The sequence below is a fragment of the Paramisgurnus dabryanus genome, chromosome 24, assembly GCF_030506205.2.
Source record: "Paramisgurnus dabryanus chromosome 24, PD_genome_1.1, whole genome shotgun sequence".
In the NCBI taxonomy this organism is placed as follows: Eukaryota; Metazoa; Chordata; class Actinopteri; order Cypriniformes; family Cobitidae; genus Paramisgurnus; species Paramisgurnus dabryanus.
Genome location: NC_133360.1, coordinates 28,621,286 through 28,633,638, shown reverse-complemented (window position 1 = coordinate 28,633,638; position 12,353 = coordinate 28,621,286). Strand labels below are relative to the sequence as shown.

The window sequence follows — 12,353 nt, the reverse complement described above, 5'->3', positions numbered from 1 at the left end:
TACGTGTCATTGTCACGGATCTCCGCATTTTTCCAAGTACGTACCACGGACTTTCTTTTCCGTGTCAGTTTCACATATTGGTTACTCAATTGTTTTTCCTATTTTCTTACCATTGTCGCTTGGGTTTGGGGTTAGAATGACTTTCTGTTACATAAAATGACATCCTAACCCAAACCCAAATCTAACCCTAACGTCAACCAAAAAATAGTGTAAACCAATAGTTAAAGTGACATCCTAACCCAAACCCCAAATCTAACCCCAAACCCAAGCGACAATGGTTTAAAAATAGGAAAAACAATTGAGTAGCCAATCAACACGAAAAAGAAAGTCCGTGGTACAGACATGGAAAAATGCGTAGATCCGTGACAATGACACAGATAAATTAGCAAAATATTCCGTGACTATAGCAAACTATACAGAACTTTGTGAGATCATGTTGGCAGTTAGCTTGAGAGCTAATTGAATAACTGTTGTGACGAAACCATCAGTGGCAACTTTCAGCAAGTTCTCAACACTGTAAAAAAGATTTGTTGGTTTAACTTAAAAAAGTTTAATTTTGAGTTTATATTTAAAAATATTGGTTGACTTTTATTGTGTAAAAATTGTTGTGTCAACTAATAATTTAGGTCGAATAACTAAACATTTTAAGGCAACCAGGTAGCTTACTTTATAAAGTTGTAATGACTTTTTTATAGTACTTCATAAGTAGAAATGGGGGGCGGCATTTTTAAAATTGTTGGTGTACCGGAAAGGTCATGGATTCGATTCCCTCTGCGAGGTAACAAACATCCAGATACATGGATTAAATGCACTTCTAACTCACTTTGATGTATAAATGTAAGCTTAACATAACAATGTAATTTCCAATCACATAGCCTCTTCTTATACCAACCCCAAAAAACATAACAGGTTTTACCTCCTAAGACCTGGATATCCACATAAGTGGACATCACATTTTTTTGTTGTTTGCACCATAATACTTCATTCTGTGTAACTGAAGCCTGTTTGTGGACAATTTCACTGCTTCATGTTGAAAATTATTTGGTTATTATATTTATTGGTTCTTCCTAACCTCAAAAGAGCTGGTAGAAATCTGAAAAACGACAAACCAAAGCTCGGGTCTTAGGAGGTTAAAACAGTCTGAGAACTTTGTGTTAGAAGTTTGGACATCATAATAATGACGTGATGCGCTTTCGACAGATTTTGGTCATTTCGTATTTCTATGTCTATTTCTCTTAGGGGTTTCCCAGACAGGGTTTAAATTAAACTAGGCCTTAGTTGAATTACAAACAAAAACCAACAAACCATAAAAACAATACTGGTGTGCACCTTGGGACAAAACAATGACCCTGATATGCTAAGATATGTCAGTACAAGGATGTTTTTATTATGACAGCTCAAACATGCACTTTAGTTTGGGAATAAGATCCCTGTCCGCCTAACTGGCGGGTTAACTCGTCAATTAAGAAAAAAACGCTTCCCTGCCAATGACAAGTTTTTCCGGCAATCTGTATTTCCTCTATTATCCACCAGGTGGTGCTCTTACCCAACTTATAAAGCCCAGAAGTATCCCCTTAGGGTCAACATCTGATCTCTAACAAAAATGCAATTATCTCAGCTTTTGCTCAAAATTTTGTATTTTTGAAACAAACCTACCCATATTTGAGAGGTGATTAAAAGAGAACGGAAGTTAAGATGAAACGTTTTTTTCTTTCAATGCAGAGGGTCTGTTCATTATATGTTTATATATTTAAAGAAGAACATTTGCTTGAAGGCATTAAACTTTTGTGAAAATCATAAAAAATGCTGCCACTGGCTGGCAACTTTTTTTAATAACGCTGGGGAGGAAAGAGTTAAAGTTTAAACAAGTAAGTGAATCAGCGGCAATAAATGAAGAGCAATTGATGCATAATCAGTGTGTAAAAACATAGTTTTGTCACACATGCCTATTGCATGATAAACCAGCTGTAAGATTTTTTTTGACCAGGAAATTAGTCATTTTACGGAGTCTACTAAAAAGAAGCATTTTACACAACAAAGACAATTCATTTCAGCAAACTGCCAAATGACACAAAACTTCAATTTGGGTTTAAAAGAGATCAATGTCAAGCTTAAAGTGGCTACAAAATGTAATAATCATGTCAGAAGTTACTTTAAAAGAATGAATGAAATGGATAGATTTTAACACAAAATCATTTGGACGACAAGAACATGATGGCCAAACATCCCAGCAGAAGAATCCAGATGGTGGAGGTTCTTGCCACGTGCAGTTGTTGCTTAATTGTCTTGGTTTGTTGACTTTCAAAAGGTCAACGTTAGTTATCCAGGACACCAAATGCTCTCGAACAAACTTCCATCTGTTCGGGGGGAGATTCCATATGCACAGATGACAGTTCAGCATATGTTATTATTCATGAGATGGGCGTCGCCTACTAATCGCCTCGTGTAAATAAATTATCATATTTGAAGAGCCAAGAACTTTGAAGAGCCAATTGGTATTCGCAAGAAATCACCATTGGCGATATTAATAGTGTATCAAGACGCTACAGTCAAGGTTCAACACAGTTGTGCTATAAACTATATAAAATGTTTTTCTTATTTCTTTTTATTTCTTATTTGTTAATGCAGTATTGTGTTTATCATAAACAATTTTTTTTTTTTATTCATGTGCCCTCCTTAACTTCAATCAAAATCTAAAAATGTACTTCCGCCCACTTGTGTCAATCTGATGATGTCAGCTAGATGGCTTGGGTGGGAGTATCCGTTAACTCCGCCCCCTCCAACTGATGCTAGTTAAATTTCTGTATGAAACGCCTACTTTTCTATATCCAATCAAAGCGCAGTGAAAAAAACACAAGGCACGGCCACTACTTTCCAAGTGATATTTAGTTTCACTCGGACCTAACAAATGTTTCCTTCCTCTGGATCCAAGGTGTCTAAGGTCACACAACACTCTGGCATCGGCCGATAATAACAATAGTTATATAATAGCATTAATATAGCATTAATAATACATCGTTTTTGCATATAAAAGTTATTCCCAGAAGTAACTCTTTCCTTCATTATGTGAGACGCACAGTAACTATTTGTTTGCTTAAAGATTTCTAATAGAACGTAGATACTTTTTAATAAACGTCTCTTTTCTTATTGTGCATGATACAACACCCTGTTTATTCAATGACAAAAGTCTCGAAATATTTAATCAAAATGTAATAACTTTTTGCCTACTCCTCTCTTTTGCTGAATGTAACCAAGGCCACTTAATGGGAAAATAACATTTTTTGTTGCATCGCATAAAGAGTCAGATAGAGGATTTTTCTCCTATATATCTCATCAGAATCACGATCACATCGCATTCTGCCGCCTGATGCATGGAGGATGATGCAAAACAACATCTGTTTTCCAGGTGTATGAATAACAACGGAGAAGACGAGCGATGTTTATCATTTTTGTATCTTCAAATGTTTTTAAGAAGGATTTATTGTCCTTTAATGTAAAAACTATACAAAAAATCTAGCTTTGCTTAAATATTATTGTTTACCCCAAAATAAAAAACCTGTCCCTCAAGCTGCTTCAAATCTTTATAAATTACATGTATGTGTTTTGCTGAAGATATTTTGAGCAATGTCTGTAACAGCACCATTGACTTTTATAGCAATTATTTCCTATGGAAGTCAGTGGTGCACCTGCTTTATTTCAAATATTTTCATTTGTGTCCAGCTTAACAAAGATATTTAACAGGTTTGTGAAACTTAATGGGTCAGTAAATCATGACAGAATTGTCTTGAACTATCCGTTTAAGATAAATTTCAAGTTTCAAATATCTAAATATTTAGAAATAAGTCGAAATTTTAACTTAAAGGGACAGTTCACTCAAAAATGAAAATTCTGTTGTTACAAACCTGTATGATTTTTTTTTCTAATGAACACAAAAGAAGATAGCCTATTTTAACTCTTTCCCCACCATTGACCAGTTATCTCGTCAATTAAGAGAAAACATTTGCATAAAGAAAATGTGTTCCTGATTAATTTTTATGTTAATCTGCAATACCGTGATTATCCACTAGATTACCCAATTTATAAAAAAACTGAAGCCAAAACGTTATTCACTAATTTTAAACTCTGTGTATGTTTTGATAATAATTCTGAATCTGATCTCTAACAAAATTCCTTCGATAAAAATGCAATTATTTCAGCTTTTTAATTAAAAAAAATATTTTTAATGAAAAATACCAATATTTAAGAGTTAGGAGTATATTTAAGAGAAAAAATATAGATATGATGAAACGTTTTTTCCCCCCGTTTGTTTGTTTATTGTTTGTTTGAAAGCAAAGGGTCTGTTCTTTTTAATTTTATATATTTGAGTTTTTTTTTAAGAAAATTTTCCTGGAAGGCATTTTTGAAACTTTTGTGAAAATCACAAAAAATGCTGGTGGGAAACTTTAAAAAAATTGCTGGCGGGGAATGAGTTAATAAATGATGGTAAGCACATTCTATCATCATTTAGTTAACCTCAAGTTCTTCCGAACCTGTATAAATTACTTTGATCTGCTGAATACAAATGAAAATATTTTGAAGAATGTTTGTCACAAAGCAGAACTGGGGCACCATTGACTTCCATTGTAGGAAAATAATACTTTGGAAGTCAATGGTGCCCCAGATGTTTGGTTATAAAAATGTTTCAAAATATTTTGTGTTTAGCAAAACAAGTTTAAGGAAATTATGACAGATTTTTTATATATTGTTTAAACATTGTAAAGCATTTTTTGAGAATTCTGCTTTAGTATATGTAATAATAATAATAACAACAACAACCATCACACTACTAATATTACTACTACCACTACTACTACCACTACTACTACTACTACTACTACTACTACTACTACTACTGATGATGATAATAATAATAATAATAATAATAATAATAACAACCATCATACTACTACTAATAATAATAATGATGATAATGATGATGATAATTCTGAAACCAGACTATACAACTACAACACCATGGTGATCAAAACTATGGTGGCACATTAATTAATATCAACTCTTATTTCTCCCAACATAACTTGTGATTATTTATCATTATGCGGTTTTTGTGATATCATGCCAGTACGAATGACATCTGACGTTATGAATGTGCCACATTAAATTATCAACTTACTTATTGAACTGTGCTGATCTCCAGTGATATAACAGTCAAATACATTTGGGATGACAAGAGGTCATTTTCATATTTGGGTGAAATATTATCTTATTATACCATGGGTCTGTTGAATGCTTTATTCTAATTGGTTGAGAAATGATCCTTGGGTATACACTATTTTTCGATAAATGTACACCTAACCTGTGAAATGTCTTAAAATAACCACCAGAGCAATGTCTTAGCAAGAGGAATAACTGACCGTCAACAATTATACCTTACTTATTGTCTTATGAGTCAAAGTCATTATAAATAACCAAACACAGGACATAACCAAAGAAAAGTGAAAATCCCATCGCAACAGGCGTGAAAAGATACAGGAATTGAAGTCTTGCAGGTTGACCTCTGGAGATAAATTTAAAGAGACAGTGACAAAACAGAGGCTCTGATATGTCAGGCTTAAATTCGTCTGGGTAACAAACGCTATCTTTCCCTGTCCCAATTCATCTTGATAAAAAGACGAGGTCTGTGTGAGGTGCTTTCTATCGGACACGCTCCCATGCGTCACCCCTTTTGACCTCACTTCCTGTGCGACGACAGGTCGCGTTTCTTCTTTGTCATAAGGAGTAATGACCGGTTCTAATCGGCGGGAATTCCTCTCTTGAGATCGGACTGACTGTGGCCTGGATTCTGGAATAGAAACTCTCGTTCTGTGAGGAAGATGGCCCAGATTTCAATGTAAAGCAAACCCACTGTACCAGTCCTGTTGTTTCCCTTTTAGGGCTTTATTAAAAAAAAATATTTTACCTTTAAAGGATTACTCCACTTTCATAAAAATAAAATCCAGATAATTTACTCAACCCCATGTCATCCAAGATGTTTATGTCTTTATTTGTTTATTCTAGAAGAAACTAAGTGTTTTGAGGAAAACATTTCTCTAGTGGACTTTTTTATTCCCTGCCAGCATTTTTTGTGATTTTCTCCCAAGTATTATAAAATGCCTTCCAGGAAAATGTTCTTGTAAAAATATATAAACATACAAATACAATCACCTAAAGGATTATTAGGAACACAATACTAATACTGTGTTTGACCCCCTTTCACCTTCAGATCTGCCTTAATTATATGTGGCATTGATTCAACAAGGTGCTGAAAGCATTCTTTAGAAATGTTGGCCCATATTGATAGGATAGCATCTTGATAGTTGATGGATATTTGTGGGATGCACATCCAGGGCACGAAGCTCCCATTCCACCACATCCCAAAGATGCTCTATTGGGTTGAGATCTGGTGACTGTGGGGGCCATTTTAGTACAGTGAACTCATTGTCATGTTCAAGAAATCAATTTGAAATGATTCAAGCTTTGTGACATGGTGCATTATCCTGCTGGAAGTAGCCATCAGAGGATGAGTACATGGTGTTCATAAAGGGATGGACACGTTCAGAAACAATGCTCAGGTAGGCCGTGGCATTTAAACGATGCCCAATTGGCACTAAGGGGCCTAAAGTGTGCCAAGAAAACATCCCCCACACCATTACACCACCACCACCAGCCTGCACAGTGGTAACAAGGCATGATGGATCCATGTTCTCATTCTGTTAACACCAAATTCTGACTCTACCATCTGAATGTCTCAACAGAAATCGAGACTCATCAGACCAGGCAACATTTTTCCAGTCTTCAACTGTCCAATTTTGGTGAGCTCCTGCAAATTGTAGCCTCTTTTTCATATTTGTAGTGGAGATGTGTGGTACCCGGTGGGGTCTTCTGCTGTTGTAGCCCATCCGCCTCAAGGTTGTGCGTGTTGTGACTTCACAAATGCTTTGCTTCATACATCGGTTGTAACGAGTGGTTATTTCAGTCAAAGTTGCTCTTCTATCAGCTTGAATCAGTCGGCTCATTCTCCTCTGACCTCTAGCATCAACAAGGCATTTTCGTCCACAGGACTGCCACATACTGGATGTTTAATACTCAGACCGGCCCGTCTGGCACCAACAACCATGCCACGCTCAAAATTGCTTAAATCATCTTTTTTTCCCATTCTTACATTCAGTTTGGAGTTCAGGAGATTGTCTTGACCAGGACCACACCCCTAAATGCATTGAAGCAACTGCCATGTGATTGGTTGATTAGATAATTGCATTAATGAGAAATTGAACAGGTGTTCCTTATAATCCTTTAGGTGAGTGTATATCAAATGAAAGAACAGACCTTCTGCAAACAAAACGGAAAAAAACTTTCATCTTATCTATATTTTTTCTCTGCTTATAAACTCTTAAATATGGGTATTTTTCTTCAAAAATATTTTTTAGCAAAAAGCTGAAATAATTGCATTTTTGTGAAGGAATTTTGTTAGAGATCAGATTCAGAACGATTATCAAAACAAACTAAAGGTGCAGTGTGTAACTTTAGAAGGATCTCTTGACAGAAATGCAATATAATATACAAAACTATATTAGCAGTGGTGTATAAAGACCTTACATAACGAACTGTTATGTTTTTATTCCCTTAGAATGAGACGTTTTTATAAACATACACCGAGGGTCCCCTTACATGGAAGTCGCCATTTTGTGCCACCATGTTTCTACAGAAGCCCTAAGCAAACAATTTTTTTACTAAGTTTTGACACGTTTGTCCTGTGGTGGCTATCGTAGCTTCTCTATGTTTTACAAAAGCGAGGAGTGAGCCGTGGACTGAGACGTTGGTTGCAATTCACAACTTCACCACTAGAATTTACACACTGCACCTTTAATTGACGAGATCATTTGTCAATGGGGGGACAGAGTTAAGGAGTAAAACAATACACTGTAAAAATGGCTGTATTTATGCAACTGTTTACCAGTAACTTGCTGTAGATTTATATTTATTTAATTTATTGGCAACAGTTTTTCCAAAAAAAAATGAACATTAAACATTAACAAGTCTTTATCATATTTAATAAAATGATAAAAGCAGTACCATGAAAAGCATTCTCAGAAATCGCCATCAACATTTTTTAGTTTTATTTGCATAATGCTGTACTTTTTTATAGTTTTTTTCCTGTAATGATAGTCTTTATTTAATGTTTCTTTAACGTTTAAAAACTGTAAATAACATACATTTAAATCTAACACTTTAACAGTGCACCATCAAACACATATTTAGATGTTACGGCTTATAGTTTATATAGTTTTTTCAAGAAAGACAATAAATGCGGATCACAGATGACTGGGCGATATAAGTTACGATGACTCACATCATCTTCCAGTGTATCTGAAACCATAAAGTTGTTCATAAAACTCTTTTTTTTTCTTATATGTTTGTGAACACTTCAATCACTGCATAACAAAGGCAGACTAAAATTGATGGGAATGATTTATTCCAACATTGCTTCTTTTGTCACATACATTTCACACAAGAGGAAAAACTGACAATAATTGCAAGGGCTGACTGAAAACTGTGTAATTTAGCAAAAAAGAACAAAATGCTTTGAAAAAGCTTTCATTATATCTTCAATGTGCCCTTGTCTTTTCCTCAATACTTTCTGTCGAGAACCAAATCCACGGGCGTTCTTAATTCATCTCTTGCATGTCAATCAAACCGGACCGTGTTGTTTAGTGCATTGTGTGCTGTTTGTTGTAATCTTGCGAGGCTGCTTGGAGGCGGTTTAATATGTCATGTCTTCCAGTTTCACCGGACGATGTGCCGTTGGGCGACGTTCAGACAAAATTAAAGTTAGATGTTGTGAATATCAGATATTAAAGTTACGTTTTGTGGCCGTGTTTCCATGGTACGTTTCTTCAGGGACTCAAATGAAAATAAATGGCGCTCAATTCATTCCTAATTGGTCTTTACCTCTCCGTATATCTAGCTGATGAACTAATGCATAAATAATGCAAGTGACTGAGTTTTATTTAAGTCTCGTTTCCATCGCTAGTAAGTGTTTGGAAACCCATTCCTGATGTTGCTCTGAGGTGCTGCTGCGCAGGCGGACAGCGGTGGGTGGAAGATTTCTGATGAAAATAATTGATCGAGTAAAAGAGATTTAAAATAGAGACAGCCAAACACAAACAACCACTCATGGCTCACCACGCAAATACTCAAAGGGCAGTAAAGCAAAGCTTTCAAGAGACACTGAATGAGTTGAACTCTTTTAAATGGCAACTAAATTATAACAAATGATAATCAACGCATCTAAAACAAGTAAAAGGAATACATGCAAGTTCAACTTTATCAACATCTTTGGCATAAATTATATCAAATATAATAATAAATGTCCTGGAGAGCCAGTGTCCAAAACCTGCATTTTTAATGATTTAAAGAGCACCTTTTATCCAGTATCATTTGGTGTGTAAGTGTGCATGTTAACAATATGCAAAGATACAAAAACTGTATTAAATGCATGCATATTTATATCAATTATTTGATATTTCAGTCTCTTGATTGAACCAAGTACATTCTGATCATTATTCTGAGCAGCGTACTTTCCTCTTAGCCGCAGGTAATGAAATGAGTTTACCGACCTCATTCACACCGCGGCTCTGGCAGTGCAGGCTTGGCACGTGAATTGTGAAACAGGTGCCAGCCCAGTGCCACCTCTACAGAAGATTAGCAAAGACTGGCCGTAGACCGGCCTGCTCCGGACTCTGAAAGCCACGGGCATCGCGGGCACCTCCGGTGGGCACTTTAAGGTCTTGCCAAGTGATACGCGCACGCATGCAGTGAACACAAAGGCAGACCCGTGGATTCGCACCTCGAGGAAGGTGTCAACTGACATGCAGCGTGGTACACCTGTGCCCGACGACTGGCCAAAGTGAGATGTGTCCAACAGTGTCTGTGTAGGATCGTACTTAGTTCATAGTAAGTTCAGGTACTGGAAGATATTTCATATTTTATAGTTATTTCAAATTATGTATATCCTACATATGTATTCCCTGTAAGTTCAAATACTTTTTGAAATTCGGTAGGTATATAAATGTGTGATCCTCTCTGCAATATTGTTATGTAATATATTGAGATCAAAGTTTGATTTTACTCATTGATTTCAATCTTTGACATGACTTTACTCAGTCAATATCAAAGATATCAAGGTTATATTTTCACAAAATGTGCTTAAACTTTTTTTTTACATAAAATTGTCTTATGTCACAAAAAATACTTTAGCTGGGTTTTCACGAAACCCATTTTCATGAATTATTTATAAATAGCAAGCCTATTTAAAGCTGTGCAATGCATACGGCAAAGTCTAATTTAGCATGCATATGATACGCAAGTCCTTCCCGTTCACTTAATACGGCACATCTTTCGTGTCCTTTTATGTATTAAAAATAAGAAACCAATACATAAAATGACACGAAAAGGTGGTTTTAATCCTAGGCTACAAAACAAACCTCATATTAGCCGATGATGTTGATGTTCTCATCAAAACTGTTCTCCGACCAACCTCTTTAGTGTTTTGCATGAAAGTCTCTTTATCTTTGTTGGTTTTGATCAGCGCCTTTTCATAGTAAAGCCATAGTTCCATAAAGGTCATCGCATGCATAACGCTTTTCAGTTGACCTTTGTAAGGTGAACTTTACTCACATAAAAGTAAATTGTTGGAAAATGTCAGCTGATGGAAACGGATATGCCAACATATGGCTGAATATGACATACATTTCAACTGAGCATTGAATAGTATTTCACATTTATTGTGTACATTCAGCTGTGTTTGTGCTTTATGTTTTGTACATGAATGGTTTTCACACTAAATTACTGTGTTAATTATTTAGAAAGCTTGCATTAGTTATACACTGTAAAAAAAACATGGCACTTGAATTTTTTAAGTCATTTCAACTTTGATTTTTTTATGACGCTTCCCTGACAAGTTTTTATGGTAATCTATAATTCCGCTATTATCCACTAGATGGCGTTTTTACCCAATTTATAAAAAACTCAAGCAAAAACTAATTTCATTAATTTTAAACTCTGTGTATGTTTTCATCATCATTCTGAATCTGATCTCTAACAAAAGTCCTTCACAAAAAGTCCTTTATCTAAAAATATATAAACATACAAATATACCAAATGAAAAAACAGACCCTCTGCTTTCAAACAAACAATAAACAAACAAACAAAAAGCGATTTTTTTTAAATCCTATCTTCATTTGTTCTTTGCTTATAAACTCTTAAATATGGGTATTTTTCTTTAACCTGTTAGCCTGTTCTATTTTTGAGCATTTTCTGAAAAACGACAACCTCAAACCCCAAAAACAAAAGAAGTTTTTTAGTAAAAAGATGAAATAATAGCATTTTTTTGAAGGAATTTAGTAGAGATCAGATTCAGAACAATTATCAAAACATACACGGAGTATAAAATTTGTAAAAAAAAAAATCTATTGAGTAATCGTGGTATTAATTTACATTAATTTAAAACCTCATCAGGAACACTTTTTTATGCAAATGTTTCTCTTAATTGATGAGATAACTCGTCAATGGCAGGGAAAGAGGTAAAAAAGGCTGGCGGGGAATGAGTTAATTAGTAACACCTAAAAAATGTATTTTATTTTAAATACAATTTATCATTTAAAGTGTTAAAGATTTTTTTAGATGTTACAAATTGAAGTAATTATTTAAGTTGATCCAACTTTTATTTTTTTACGGTGTAGTCAAGATGCTCCTGTATAGCTCAGTGGTTTAAACCCAGGAAACACATACTGACAAAAAATGTATACCTAGTAATGCAATGTAAGTCGCTCTGGACAAAAGCGTCTGACAAATGCATAAATTTAAAGTAAAAAATGAAATTACTTGTAAATCCAAGTTGACTATACTTAAATTTTTAAGTGTAATTTTTTACAGTGTAGTAGCCTCACACAGTCAATACAAAGTTGTTTGGCTTTTTTTTACTTTTTCCTGGCCATTGACGAGTTAAATTGACGAGTTAACTCGTCAATTAAGAAAAAACACTTCCATGCCAATGACAAGTTTTTCCGGCAAATCCATATTTCCGCTATTATCCACCAGGTGGTGCTCTTACCCAACTTATAAAACCCAGAAGCAACCTCTTAGGCCGAACGGTTCAAACTCCGTGTATGTTTTGATCATTGCTCTAAATCTGATCGCTAATAAAAGTCCTTCACAAAAATGCAATTATCTCAGCTTTTTGCTCAACATCTGTTTTTTTTTTTTTAAAGCTACCCATATTTGAGAGGTGATAAAAGAGAACAAATGAAGGTAGAATC

At 34.9% G+C, this 12,353-nt stretch overlaps 1 protein-coding gene across 10 annotated transcripts in view; it reads right to left on the bottom strand.

The window, feature by feature from the left end:
• The window catches only part of dock3 (dedicator of cytokinesis 3), a 185,198-nt gene that overhangs the window by 122,238 nt on the left and 50,607 nt on the right, over positions 1-12,353 (bottom strand). The window lies entirely within an intron of this gene.